This window comes from Phyllobates terribilis, unplaced genomic scaffold, assembly GCF_046119375.1.
Source record: "Phyllobates terribilis strain yellow unplaced genomic scaffold, ASM4611937v1 Scaffold_12__6_contigs__length_324123572, whole genome shotgun sequence".
In the NCBI taxonomy this organism is placed as follows: domain Eukaryota; kingdom Metazoa; phylum Chordata; class Amphibia; order Anura; family Dendrobatidae; genus Phyllobates; species Phyllobates terribilis.
Genome location: NW_027362772.1, coordinates 147,002,391 through 147,015,633, shown reverse-complemented (window position 1 = coordinate 147,015,633; position 13,243 = coordinate 147,002,391). Strand labels below are relative to the sequence as shown.

Below are 13,243 nucleotides of genomic sequence, written 5' to 3'. Positions count from 1 at the left end.
TGTGCAATCTGCATTCAAACAAAATTTGACAGGTGCATAAGTATGGGCACCTCACCATAAAAGTGACATTAATATTTATTAGATCCTCCTTTTGCAAAAATAACAGCCTCTAGTCGCTTCCTGTAGCTTTTAATGATTTCCTGGATCCTGGATGAAGGTATTTTTGACCATTCCTCTTTACAAAACAATTCGAGTTCAGTTAAGTTTGATGGTCGCCGAGCATGGACAGCCCTCTTCAAATGATCCCACAGATGTTCAATGATATTCAGGTCTGGGGACTGGGATGGCCATTCCAGAACATTGTAATTGTTCCTCTGCATGAATGCCTGAGTAGATTTGGAGCGGTGTTTTGGAGCATTGTCTTGCTGAAAGATCCATCCCCTGCGTAACTTCAACTTTGTCACTGATTCTTGAACATTATTGTCAAGAATCTGCTGATACTGAGTGGAATCCATGCGTCCCTCAACTTTAACAAGATTCCCGGTGCCGGCATTGGCCACACAGCCCCAAAGCATGATGGAACCTCCACCAAATTTTACTGTGGGTAGCAAGTGTTTTTCTTGGAATGCTGTGTTTTTTCGCCGCCATGCATAACGCCTTTTTGTATGACCAAACAACTCAATCTTGGTTTCATCAGTCCACAGGACCTTCTTCCAAAAAGAAATTGGCTTCTCCAAATGTGCTTTTGCATACCTCAGCCGACTCTGTTTGTGGCGTGCTTGCAGAAACGGCTTCTTTCGCATCACTCTCCCATACAGCTTCTCCTTGTGCAAAGTGCGTTGTATAGTTGACCGATGCACAGTGACACCATCTGCAGCAAGTTGATGCTGCAGCTCTCTGGAGGTGGTCTGAGAATTGTCCTTGACTGATCTCACCATTCTTCTTCTCTGCCTTTCTGATGTTTTTCTTGGCCTGCCACTTCTAGCCTTAACAAGAGCTGTCCCTGTGTTCTTCCATTTCCTTACTATGTTCCTCACAGTGGAAACTGACAGGTTAAATCTCTGAGACAGCTTTTTGTATCCTTCCCCTGAACAACTATGTTGAATAATCTTTGTTCTCAGATCATTTGACAGTTGTTTTGAGGAGCCCATGATGCCACTCTTCAGAGGAGATTCAAACAGGAGAACAAAGTGCAAGTGGCCACTTTAAATAGCTTTTCTCATGATTGCATACACCTGGCTATGAAGTTAAAAGCTCAATGAGGTTACAAAACCAAAAAAAGTGCTTTAGTAAGTCAGTAAAAAGTAGGTAGGAGTATTTAAAACAAGAAAATGATAAGGGTGCCCATACTTATGCACCTGTCAAATTTTGTTTGAATGCAGATTGCACATTTTCTGTTAGTACAATAAACCTCATTTCAAGGCAGAAACATTACTGTGTCCAACAGTTATTACATATATCAAACTGAAATAGCTGTTGCAAAAACACCAATTTTTATAAAACATTAAGCTTAAGATTAATAGGGGTGCCCAAACTTTTTCATATAACTGTATATAGACAGCAGTCCCAATATCTCCTATGTGATGTATATAAAGTAGTCTCGGTATCTCCTCTGTGATGTATACAACAGTCTCAGTGTATCCTATGTGATGTGTTTACAGCAGTCTTAGTGTATCCTATGTGATGTATATACAGCAGCCCCAGTGTATCCTATGTGATTTATATACAGCAGTCTCAGTGTATCCTATGTGATGTATATACAGTAATCCCAGTGTATCCTATGTGATTTATATACAGCAGTCACAAGATTTCCTATGTTATTTATTCCTAAGTAAAGAAAGTAGGAATTGAAATGAATAAATTACAATGCATACTGAATCTTTTCCCACAAAACTATATCTCAATCTGCTCCTACTCTATAATATATTGTATATACAACATGACAGGTAACCTTTAAAGAGAAAAGTAGTTATTAAGATGCATGATGCAATCATGATAGACAATGCTCCCGTAACTCATAGCATCTGCTGAGAACAGGAGCCACTGTCAAAGCTATTGAGTTCTGTGAACATGACACAAGTCAGGTAGACGCTGCTCCATTCTCAAAATCAGAAGATCACAGCCAAAAACTAGTTGCTATATATGCACCATTATTTGCCCATGTAAGACATTTTTTCCATAAACCGCAGGCTTTAAAATTTGCATAATCTGTTTTGAATATATAGTAATTATTTACTAAGCGACCACTTACTAGCATACTGGCTGGACTGACGTTCTTTGTGGCGGATATCAGCAGTTACATAATATATCGCACATGTGGCAAGGACAAAGTGTAACTCTTATCTGCTTGTTATATGGTGTCCTAATAACGAGCTTTCTATTTTTAGGTCATTCAGAAACTGAAATTACTATTTATAGATATGTATATTAGGTAAGGCCATAAACCCCAACAGGCTATAAACCTTTCATCTTTTTCCCTGTACGCCAGCCACCTATTGATCAAATACCTTATGATTAAAAAGTCATTATTCAGGGATAAGTCTACCGGGCAGAGATAAAGGGATGGTTTTACATACATAACACACTCTCATAAGTCCTAATAAGGCTGCAAATGTCATGCTCGACAGGACCCAGCAGAAGTCAACTCACCCAGTTTTGTAGGTAATCACCCTGTTTTCAGCCTACCTCCCCCGGTTACATTGGGAAATATAGCCATCAGCAAAGTCAGAGAATAAAAAGTTGTGGCTGGGCTTCACAGGAGTACTGACATGGCAAGCACGGCGTCCTTTAGTAAACCGATGGAGACAAGGAATAGTGGGACATTTAAAGAGTGAACAGTACCGATCAGAGCTCAGCCGGCGCTTTAACATAACTTGACAAAACTCAGATGCTGGCTCTATTACACAACCGGCATCTGGCAGGTAAGGTCCAGGCTCAGTTCTTGAGCCTGCTCCATACTCCCGCTATGTGCTGTGCATGTATGGAGCATGTCAAGAAGGGTTTAATAAGAAGTCAGTCACAGACCAATATACTTCAGATCAACAAGTATATACAGCGAAGGGAAAGATACGATCAAAGCTACACAGCAGGTGATTTAATCATAAAATATAGCTTTTATTAAATATATAATTAAGAAAAAAGTACACCACATAATATGGCAAAAACAGTGCGAGACATACATATCTAAAATACCATCTTGCTCAATGGACATAGAGGTCCACATATAAGACACCCACAAGGACTATAATCATAGACCCTAATGCACCTAATCAACAGATCTCTAATATATATAACCAGTTATTGTGTATCTAGTGATCAACTCGTTCAGCCTAACTGTATGGCAGTATAACAATGTAGTTGACCACTTATTACAATAATAAAATCTACCTGGACTGAGGGCTAACTGAGGGGATGCTCACATGTGGACCACGCGTCCACCCCGACGCGCGTTTCAGCGTTACCTTCTTCAGGGGGCGTGGTTTCAAACTGGGGGTGTGTCCTTATAAGCCTATCAATAGCCAATAGGAAGATGTGGGCGGACATCTAATGACGCGCACAGCGTCAACGTCGCCTCGGTAACCCGCGATGCCGGCGTCATGCGGAGGATCCCCCAACAGTCACGTGGGCCCACGTGACCCACAGGTCCTAGCATGAAGACGCCGGACAGCGCGGGTCGCCCTCAGCAACCGAGAACGCCTGCACGTACCTGTCCAAATACTGCACAAATATAATTGGACTTAAGCAAAGTATTCTTTGACCCTAATAAGGGTCCGTCTTAAGACTGCCCACAGCCGCCTCAGGAAATGTAACTACGAATATATGTGGCAAGGTGTCCATTTTTTTAGTATATAGCTACCCACAGCCATCTAGTGGCGGGGCATAGTACAAAAAGTCTCCCTAGGGGGATAGAAATGCAAATATACATAACAATATATATCGGTGTAAAGACAATTTCACATATACAGCGGAACTCGTCATATGTGTAAAACTATACCTGACATCAGTATGTTATCATAGCACTAAAATACTTATTAAAGATACATGATCATAGTAGTCATAATAATATTATATAATAATTAAAAATACATACTCACAATAGTATTATATGGATAAATTACATTTCAACTATAATATTGTCCAATAGCCAGGATTAGTGATCACATATACATATAAGGACACAAAGAACACGACCCCTGTACCATAAATATAGGAATCAAAAAAATATATATGTGATGCCTTACTGAGGTAAGAGGTTACCACAACAGTGGAAATCCCAACCACATACCTCATGATATACAGTCACCTGAAAGATAGAAGTAATACATAATACAATACTTCATTTAAACAAAGTTCACAATGTGAGCAAAGAGGCTTGTAGGCTTGGCAACTGCTGTGCGAAAATATCACGAATTCTTCTTCTCCTCCACATGCACTCATCCATACGGACCGGATATAGTACGGACACAACCCTCCAGAGAGAAAGTTCACAGACCAATAATGATGGATAAAACTGTAAATAACATATAATGAAATAAGAATTTTAAAAACACAGCAATGATATGTAATAGGTAGAGTGGAAATCAAAGGAAAGGAGCAAAGCTGAGACTCTCATTCAGTCCATGTGGGTGTACAGTACCCAATTTCCAGATCCATCTGGACTCTAGCTGAGCCAAACGTTGGCTGAGTTTACCTCCACGAATACCAATTTTCAAAGCGTCAATCCCTCTGACCCTCAATAGTGAACTGTCACAATTATGGCAAAGTTTGAAGTGTCGTGGTATCGTCCTGAGTGTGGAAGGGTCCATACAGTCGACTGCCGCCAAAATCCCCAACACATGCTCCCTAACTCTCACTTTAAGTTGCCGTGTGGTTAGGCCAACATAAATTAATCCACATGGACATGTGGCATAGTAGATAATGAAGCGTGAGGTACATGTAATACGACTTCTAATGACATATGTCACCGTACCAGCGGCATTAGAAAAGGTATCAGTACGCTCTATATTCGGACAGGCAACACAACGGCCGCATGGAAAACTTCCACACTCAGGACTAGAGGCACCAAAAATTGTAGCAGTTCCAGATTGAAATTGATAATGGCTATGTGCCAGACAGTCACGAAGGTTTTTAGAGCGGCGTACAGCAATAGATGGGCGATCTGGGAGGATTTTAGACAATACAGGATCAACCAAAAGGATGGGCCAAGCCTTAACCAAACATTCCCTCATCCGTCCAAACTGACCATGATAATTAGTTATAAATCTTGGTTTATCCTCTAGTTTAGAGATTTTTTTCTTATAGAGCAAATCATGTCTATTGGAATATTTGGCACGATGGTATGCCCTTTTTACCATACGTCTACTGTAACCTCTCTCATAAAATCTCTTTTTCAAATCTTCGGACTGTCTGGCAAAATCCACATCATCCGAACAGAGTCTGCATAAACGCAGAAACTGTCCGATGGGAACAGATTGAATCACCCAAGGAGGGTGAGAGGATGACGCATGAAGTAACATATTCGTGGAGGTATTTTTACGATAGATGTTTGTTTTTATAAAATTGTCTTGATCTCTAGTGAGAGCCACATCCAGAAAGTTCACCACATCCCTGTCCCATGTATAGGTGATACGAATATTCCTATCATTGTCATTGAGGGATTGCATGAATGTCTTCAAGTCTTCTATGGAACCCTGCCAGATCAGCAGGATGTCATCTATGTAGCGCGTCCAAAAAGGGACGCGGTCCATAGATGACCGCCGATCCGGCAGGGAGAGATCCCTCTCCCACAGCCCCAGGAAAAGATTAGCATAGGAAGGCGCGAACGCCGCGCCCATTGCTGTACCCTGGAGCTGCAGGTAGAAGGATCCCTTAAATGTAAAAAAATTATGGGTTAGGGAAAATTCCAGCAAATCCATCACCAATTGAATCATGACATTTTGCAAATTAGATGTTTCCAGGAAGAAGGCACATGCTCTCAGGCCATCAGAATGTTTAATACTGGTGTACAGTGACTCGACATCACCTGTCACCAGTATCATGTCTGAATCCAGACATAGCCCGTCAACTCTCTTAAGGAGCTCACCTGTATCCAGAAGGAATGATGGGAGACACTCTACTAGAGGTTGAAGCTTACTGTCAATCCACCGATTGACGCTCTCTAGGAAGTTCCCAGTCCCAGAAATAATAGGACGCCCAGGTGGTATGGACAAATCTTTGTGCACTTTAGGCAACAAATAAAATGTGGAAACTACAGGTTCGCTGACAAGTAGTGCTGAAGCCAGCTCCTCAGTAATGACCCCATTGGTCGTGGCTTGATTGATGATCTTAGACAGTTGGAGAGAGAAAGAGGCCAAAGGATTAAATGTCAAACGTTTATAGCAGGTCTTATTATTAAGTTGACTAAATGCCTCCTTCTCATACATGTCCTTGGGCCACAACACAATGTTGCCCCCCTTGTCTGCTGGCTTCAGCACTACATCTGGAAGGTCCCGAAGGACCCGGAGGCGCTCACGCTCATGTCTAGTGAGATTATCCCTCGGTACATAACGTGGGAACCGCTAAAACTCCTTCGTAACCACCTGAACAAACAGATCTATGTTGGCGCTTGTGGACAGTGGGGGAAATTTCTTAGACTTGACCCTAATAGATGCAGGGATCTTACCTCCCTCCTCCATATTATGTTCACTAGAAAGTTCCTCCAATGTTCGTAAGGCTATTTGTTCCTCCTCTGTTGGAAAAAGATTAAATTGTGCCTCATTAAAATAATACTTCTTAAACAACAGAGTTCTCGCAAACAAATGGAGGTCTTTCACAGCCGAGAAAACATCAAAGCTACTCTTAGGTGAGAAGCAGAGACCCCTGCTTAGTAGAGACAAGTCAGTATCAGTGAGTACATACTTACAAAGGTTAATTACCTTATTATCCCCACTGTCCACAAGCGGCTGTTTATACGGTCGGCGTCTGTACGGATGGAAGTTTGCATCGCGTATCCTCTTAAGATTCAGTCCTGACCTCGTAGTGATAGATGAGGACGTCATACTAGATGAGTCACTGAGGGATGAGAGTGATGTAATAGACGAAGAGCGTTGTGCCATATGAGGTTGGATAGTAGCCTTCCTCCAATGATATACTGTATTAGTTGCAAAGTCACGCTGATCCCTTGCCATTTTTGTCGCTTAAGTGTCATGGAGTTTTTTAACTCCATGTCCGAATATAGAGCGTACTGATACCTTTTCTAATGCCGCTGGTACGGTGACGTATGTCATTAGAAGTCGTATTACATGTACCTCACGCTTCATTGTCTACTATGCCACATGTCCATGTGGATTAATTTATGTTGGCCTAACCACACGGCAACTTAAAGTGAGAGTTAGGGAGCATGTGTTGGGGATTTTGGCGGCAGTCGACTGTATGGACCCTTCCACACTCAGGACGATACCACGACACTTCAAACTTTGCCATAATTGTGACAGTTCACTATTGAGGGTCAGAGGGATTGACGCTTTGAAAATTGGTATTCGTGGAGGTAAACTCAGCCAACGTTTGGCTCAGCTAGAGTCCAGATGGATCTGGAAATTGGGTACTGTACACCCACATGGACTGAATGAGAGTCTCAGCTTTGCTCCTTTCCTTTGATTTCCACTCTACCTATTACATATCATTGCTGTGTTTTTAAAATTCTTATTTTATTATATGTTATTTACAGTTTTATCCATCATTATTGGTCTGTGAACTTTCTCTCTGGAGGGTTGTGTCCGTACTATATCCGGTCCGTATGGATGAGTGCATGTGGAGGAGAAGAAGAATTCGTGATATTTTCGCACAGCAGTTGCCAAGCCTACAAGTCTCTTTGCTCACATTGTGAACTTTGTTTAAATGAAGTATTGTATTATGTATTACTTCTATCTTTCAGGTGACTGTATATCATGAGGTATGTGGTTGGGATTTCCACTGTTGTGGTAACCTCTTACCTCAGTAAGGCATCACATATATATTTTTTTGATTCCTATATTTATGGTACAGGGGTCGTGTTCTTTGTGTTCTTATATGTATATGTGGTCACTAATCCTGGCTATTGGACAATATTATAGTTGAAATGTAATTTATCCATATAATACTATTGTGAGTATGTATTTTTAATTATTATATAATATTATTATGACTACTATGATCATGTATCTTTAATAAGTATTTTAGTGCTATGATAACAAACTGATGTCAGGTATAGTTTCACACATATGACGAGTTCCGCTGTATATGTGAAATTGTCTTTACACCGATATATATTGTTACGTATATTTGCATTTCTATCCCCCTAGGGACACTTTTTGTACTATGCCCCGCCACCAGATGGCTGTGGGTAGCTATATACTAAAAAAATGGACACCTTACCACATATATTCGTAGTTACATTTCCTGAGGCGGCTGTGGGCAGTCTTAAGACGGACCCTTATTAGGGTCAAAGAATACTTTGCTTAAGTCCAATTATATTTGTGCGGTATTTGGACAGGTACGTGCAGGCGTTCTCGGTTGCTGAGGGCGACCCGCGCTGTCCGGCGTCTTCATGCTAGGACCTGTGGGTCACGTGGGCCCACGTGACTGTTGGGGGATCCTCCGCATGACGCTGTCATTAGATGTCCGCCCACATCTTCCTATTGGCCGTTGATAGGCTTATAAGGACACACCCCCAGTTTGAAACCACGCCCCCTGAAGAAGGTAACGCCGAAACGCGCGTCGGGGTGGACGCGTGGTCCACATGTGAGCATCCCCTCAGTTAGCCCTCAGTCCAGGTAGATTTTATTATTGTAATAAGTGGTCAACTACATTGTTATACTGCCATACAGTTAGGCTGAACGAGTTGATCACTAGATACACACTAACTGGTTATATATATTAGAGATCTGTTGATTAGGTGCATTAGGGTCTATGATTATAGTCCTTGTGGGTGTCTTATATGTGGACCTTTATGTCCATTGAGCATGATGGTATTTTAGATATGTATGTGTCGCACTGCTTTTGCCATATTATGTGGTGTACTTTTTTCTTAATTATATATTTAATAAAAGCTATATTTTATGATTAAATCACCTGCTGTGTAGCTTTGATCGTATCTTTCCCTTCACTGTATATCTATGATTGGCGATTTGTCTACAGTAAATGTCATTAGGTGCTAGCTATGGAGCTTTAATTATTATTTAATATGCACCTGTTGAGAAACTTTGATTGTTCAGATCAACAAGTGCAGATATTGTGTTACACAAAGCTTTTTTTTGTTGCTCTCACTTTAAGAGGCTCAATATATGTCTAGTAGGCAATCTTACAACAGGACAATTAGACAACATTTTTGGCCCACTCCACACTCACATTAACTTTCTAACACTCCCCTTACTTAAGGGCATCCACTCTGCCCAGACCAGTCTAGTCCAAGACTGTACCACCAGATCACATCCTAGGACTTCGGGGAAGCGAGAACTCACTACAGCTATTTTCTGATTCCCTAACAGGATTGAGAACACCATGTAACCTACCACTTGACTCCTAACCAGACTGACTTCCCACAGCCCCAGAAAAATCTCCAGAGCACATCAGTGAGTGTCACGGGTGTGTCAGGTATGACAGTCACTCTGGAGCTGGCTGCAGAAGGTCACTGCGCTTGGCATTGCAGACACCTTCTTGATCCTCTTATCTTTTTAGTATGGTTATATCTTTCTTCCTTTAGGACCCAGCAGTTACCTCCACTTTCTGCTGCTGATTGGCACACCCTTGCTTGGTAGTTAAAAACTCTCATTTTCTCCAGAGAGGCGCCAGTGATAGTTCTATGTACCTATGTGTTGGCTTGGAGCACTAGCAGTTGGCTAGTTTCTTCTCTGGTGCCTTTGGAGGACAGTTGGCGTTATCTCTATGGTGCCTGCTCAAGCTAAGTGTTTCCCCTTTGTTTGTCTACCTTGTTGTCTTTAGTTTGTAGTGGGGCTTGTATAGTGCTCACCCTGTCCCCTCGCTATCTAGGGCCAAGCTCTAGGGACATTCAGGGCTTAGGTTCCTGCTCGGCGATAGGTATGGAAGCTATATAGGAATGATAGGGTAGGCAGGGTGATATTAGATTTGCCTAGGGGTCTCCACTCCCCCTTTCCCTAGTGTTTGGGCTTCCTTTCCCTCTTCCCTTCATGTTGCACTTAGTCTTTCCCTCACCCTGCTTGACAGTGAGACCGAGAATGCACTTCAACAGGAGCCCACATCCAGTAGATCATGTGTGTGCCACCTCTTCCATATCCAGACCATTGGCAGCCACTCTGCAGTCTCACTGTCTGCTCTGTAAGACAAGCTCCAGGACCCGCTTGTGAGAGCAGCTGTACTGCTTCCCTCTCCAAATCTCACTTTCTGGCAGGTGACACACTCAGAAATCCACAGGCCCCATGAAGACTCTTGACCTTGGGTTTACCACCATAAGAGCCACAAAACTGAATTTTGCACACCACTCCACAGAAGAACAATCAGAATTCAGACATAGCACCCCTTTAAAAACAGAAGGGAATGGCAGGCAGCAATACAGTACAAGATGAGTACTGTATGAACCATAAAAATTACCAAGAAGATTGGATTATGATGATATAACTGCTCCGCAGGTCTAGCGATGCCAAATTACCCAACGCTTTGCTGGAAAGGTTGTGGAAAAATGGGAAGTTCATTACACAACTGGTGGAATTGTGCAACCATTAAACAATTATGGGCAAATATCTCTGCTATAATAACTAAAATATGATATCAATGTATTCATCACATCCCAGAGCTGGCACTACTTAACTAGAGAGCAGAGATAATTCCCGACAACACTAGATGGATAGTCAGTAGAATCCTACGTGTGATCCAAGAGAAAAGTTCTCAGGATTTAGTCTGTTATATCTAATAAAAAAGAAAAGGAAAAAAAAAATGATAGAGCAGTACTCCGTCTCTAGCCACACCCGATGCCTCTTCGATCTAGGCAATCCTCTGCACCTTTCTTATGCATGTTGCCAAAAAGACTATAATTTTTGGGTAAGTCACAACACTACATAGGCAACAGCACTGTGGGATACAGAGGCCTGTTATCCCCCCTCAAAAACAGAAATTTTGCAACTTTTGTCAGTTTAATGTCTTTCTACCAGCTCTGCTGAATTTTTGAAAAGTAGGTGAGCCATACTATAAGCTAAAATATGTGTTGAAGATTACAACAGACATATACTCCAGTCCTTGACCGATGCACAAATCTCATGGTGGAGCACGACAGATGAAAGATGCAGCAAATTTATTAAGAGACCCACACCTCTTAGCGAATTTGGCATATTTTACTCCAGTTAGACTGGAGTGAAAAATGCGCACTAAAGACACATGTGCGTTTTTTTTACCTGCAAATTTTCTGCAAGTAATACAATTCAATGGAAAAATCTGCATACAAAACTTAGTGTACCCACTAGAGAAATTGACATGTTGCCGATTTTAACCCCTTCACGACAGCTGATATAAATATACGCCATATGTCGTGTCCCTGACTTTGATGCGGGTTCTAACGCTGAACTGCATCACCACCGTGCCTTTAACAATCTCTGACAGCGGGATTTAACAAGCGCTGACAGGAAGCGTGTCCTTTATCCCGTCCACTGACGCCCCTGTCATGTGATTGGGGGCGCCGATGACTTGTCATGACAGCCGAGGGTCTGCAGAAGACCCCCGTGCCTCGCATTACTATACTCCTGTGAGCTAGTGTTCATAGGAGATCGTGATTTCTGCTATACATAGCAGTGCTCATGCACTGCTATGTATAGCACAGGCGATCATAGCTTCAAGTCTGCTAAGGGGACTATTAAAATAAGGTAAAACATAAAAAAAAAGTTTTTAAAAATATGATATAAAAAAATATAATATGATATAAAAAAAATACAAATGTTCAAGTCACCCGTGCAGGAACATGTTCTGATCATATCACATCTCCTGGGCAGGGGAGGACGCAAAAGAGTATACAGACATTACAGCAGGGGATCACAGCTGCTGGGCAGGGGAGGAAGCAAAAGAGTATACAGACATTACAGCACAGGAACACAGCTGACTCTTTTTGTGCGGTAAAACATTTCCCTGCCTGTTTTTAAACAATGTTTTACATCAAAGAGAGAATCATCTGTGATCCCCTGCTGTCCTGTCTGTATACTCTCCTTTGCTTCCTCCCCTGCCGAGCAGCTGTGATCCCGTGCTGTAATTCTTTTGCGTCGTCCTTTGTTCAGCAGCTGTGATCCCCTGCTGTAATGTCTGTATACTCTTTTGCTTCCTCCCCTGCCCAGGAGATGTGGTATGATCAGACTATGTTCCTGTACGGTCAGACACAGCCATTACACTGTACACAGCAGGGGCGCATTTATAAGAATATCTCAGCACAGGAACATTTTATTTAAACACATCCAATTGTGCAAGTTATTATTATTCCAAGATCTGTTGATTAAAATATACTTTTGTTCGTGGGAAAACCCCTTTAAATAAAAAATAAACTATACATGATTGGTATCTGAATACTCATACTGACCTGGAGAATCATATTGTCAGGTCAGTTTTACTATATAGTGCACATGGTAAATAAAAAACCCAAAAAACTATTGTGAAATTGCACTCTTTTTGTAATTTCACTGCACTTGGATTTTTTTTCCCGTTTTCCAGTACACTATATGGTAAAATTCTATGTGTCATTCAGAGGTACAACTCGTCCCGCAAAAAAAGAAGCCCTCATAAGATGGAAATATAAAAAACATTATGGCTCTTGGAAGAAGGGGAGGAAAAGAAAAAATGGAAAGTTGCCTCTGGGTGAAGGAGTTATGCACATGGTTTATGCAGCATGATTTTTTACAGAAAAAATACGCAGAGTCAAAAATTCATCGTAGGGCCTTAACCTCAATGTAATAAAGAGATGGTATTTAGGGATCTATCTGGAATATGTCTTACTTATTTCAGAGTAAATAAGGGCTTAGTTATAAAATTATTAATTGATTTTTTTTCCATTCAAAGTCCAACAATAGTGGGACCCCTATGTTACTGAATCCATGATATTTTACTGCCACCTCCATAGTGTCTTGTAGGATTGCTGCTTCCACTAGGTGGCTCTAGCGTTCTAGTCCTCTTCCTCTCTGAAGAGGCAATTTGCATATTTAATTTCCCAGAGAAGCATTCATGACCTGTAAGTCTCCTCACTCTGACATGCCAGGCTTGGCTTGTCACTCTCCAAAAAGAGAAACGTTACCCCTTGGATCCCAGTATTAAACCCCTCACCTAGCCAAATCAGATCTCA

At 41.6% G+C, this 13,243-nt stretch overlaps 1 protein-coding gene across 4 annotated transcripts in view; it reads right to left on the bottom strand.

The window, feature by feature from the left end:
* Positions 1–13,243, bottom strand: part of TMEM150B (transmembrane protein 150B) — a 139,012-nt gene that overhangs the window by 108,898 nt on the left and 16,871 nt on the right. The window contains exon 1 of one of the 4 annotated variants that reach the window (XM_073656341.1): positions 2,192–2,255. The exons of the other annotated variants lie outside the window; for them this stretch is intronic. The gene's annotated coding sequence lies outside the window, so the exon portion shown is untranslated. Of the gene's footprint in view, positions 1–2,191; positions 2,256–13,243 lie in introns of those variants that run through there. 4 annotated transcript variants of the gene reach the window in all.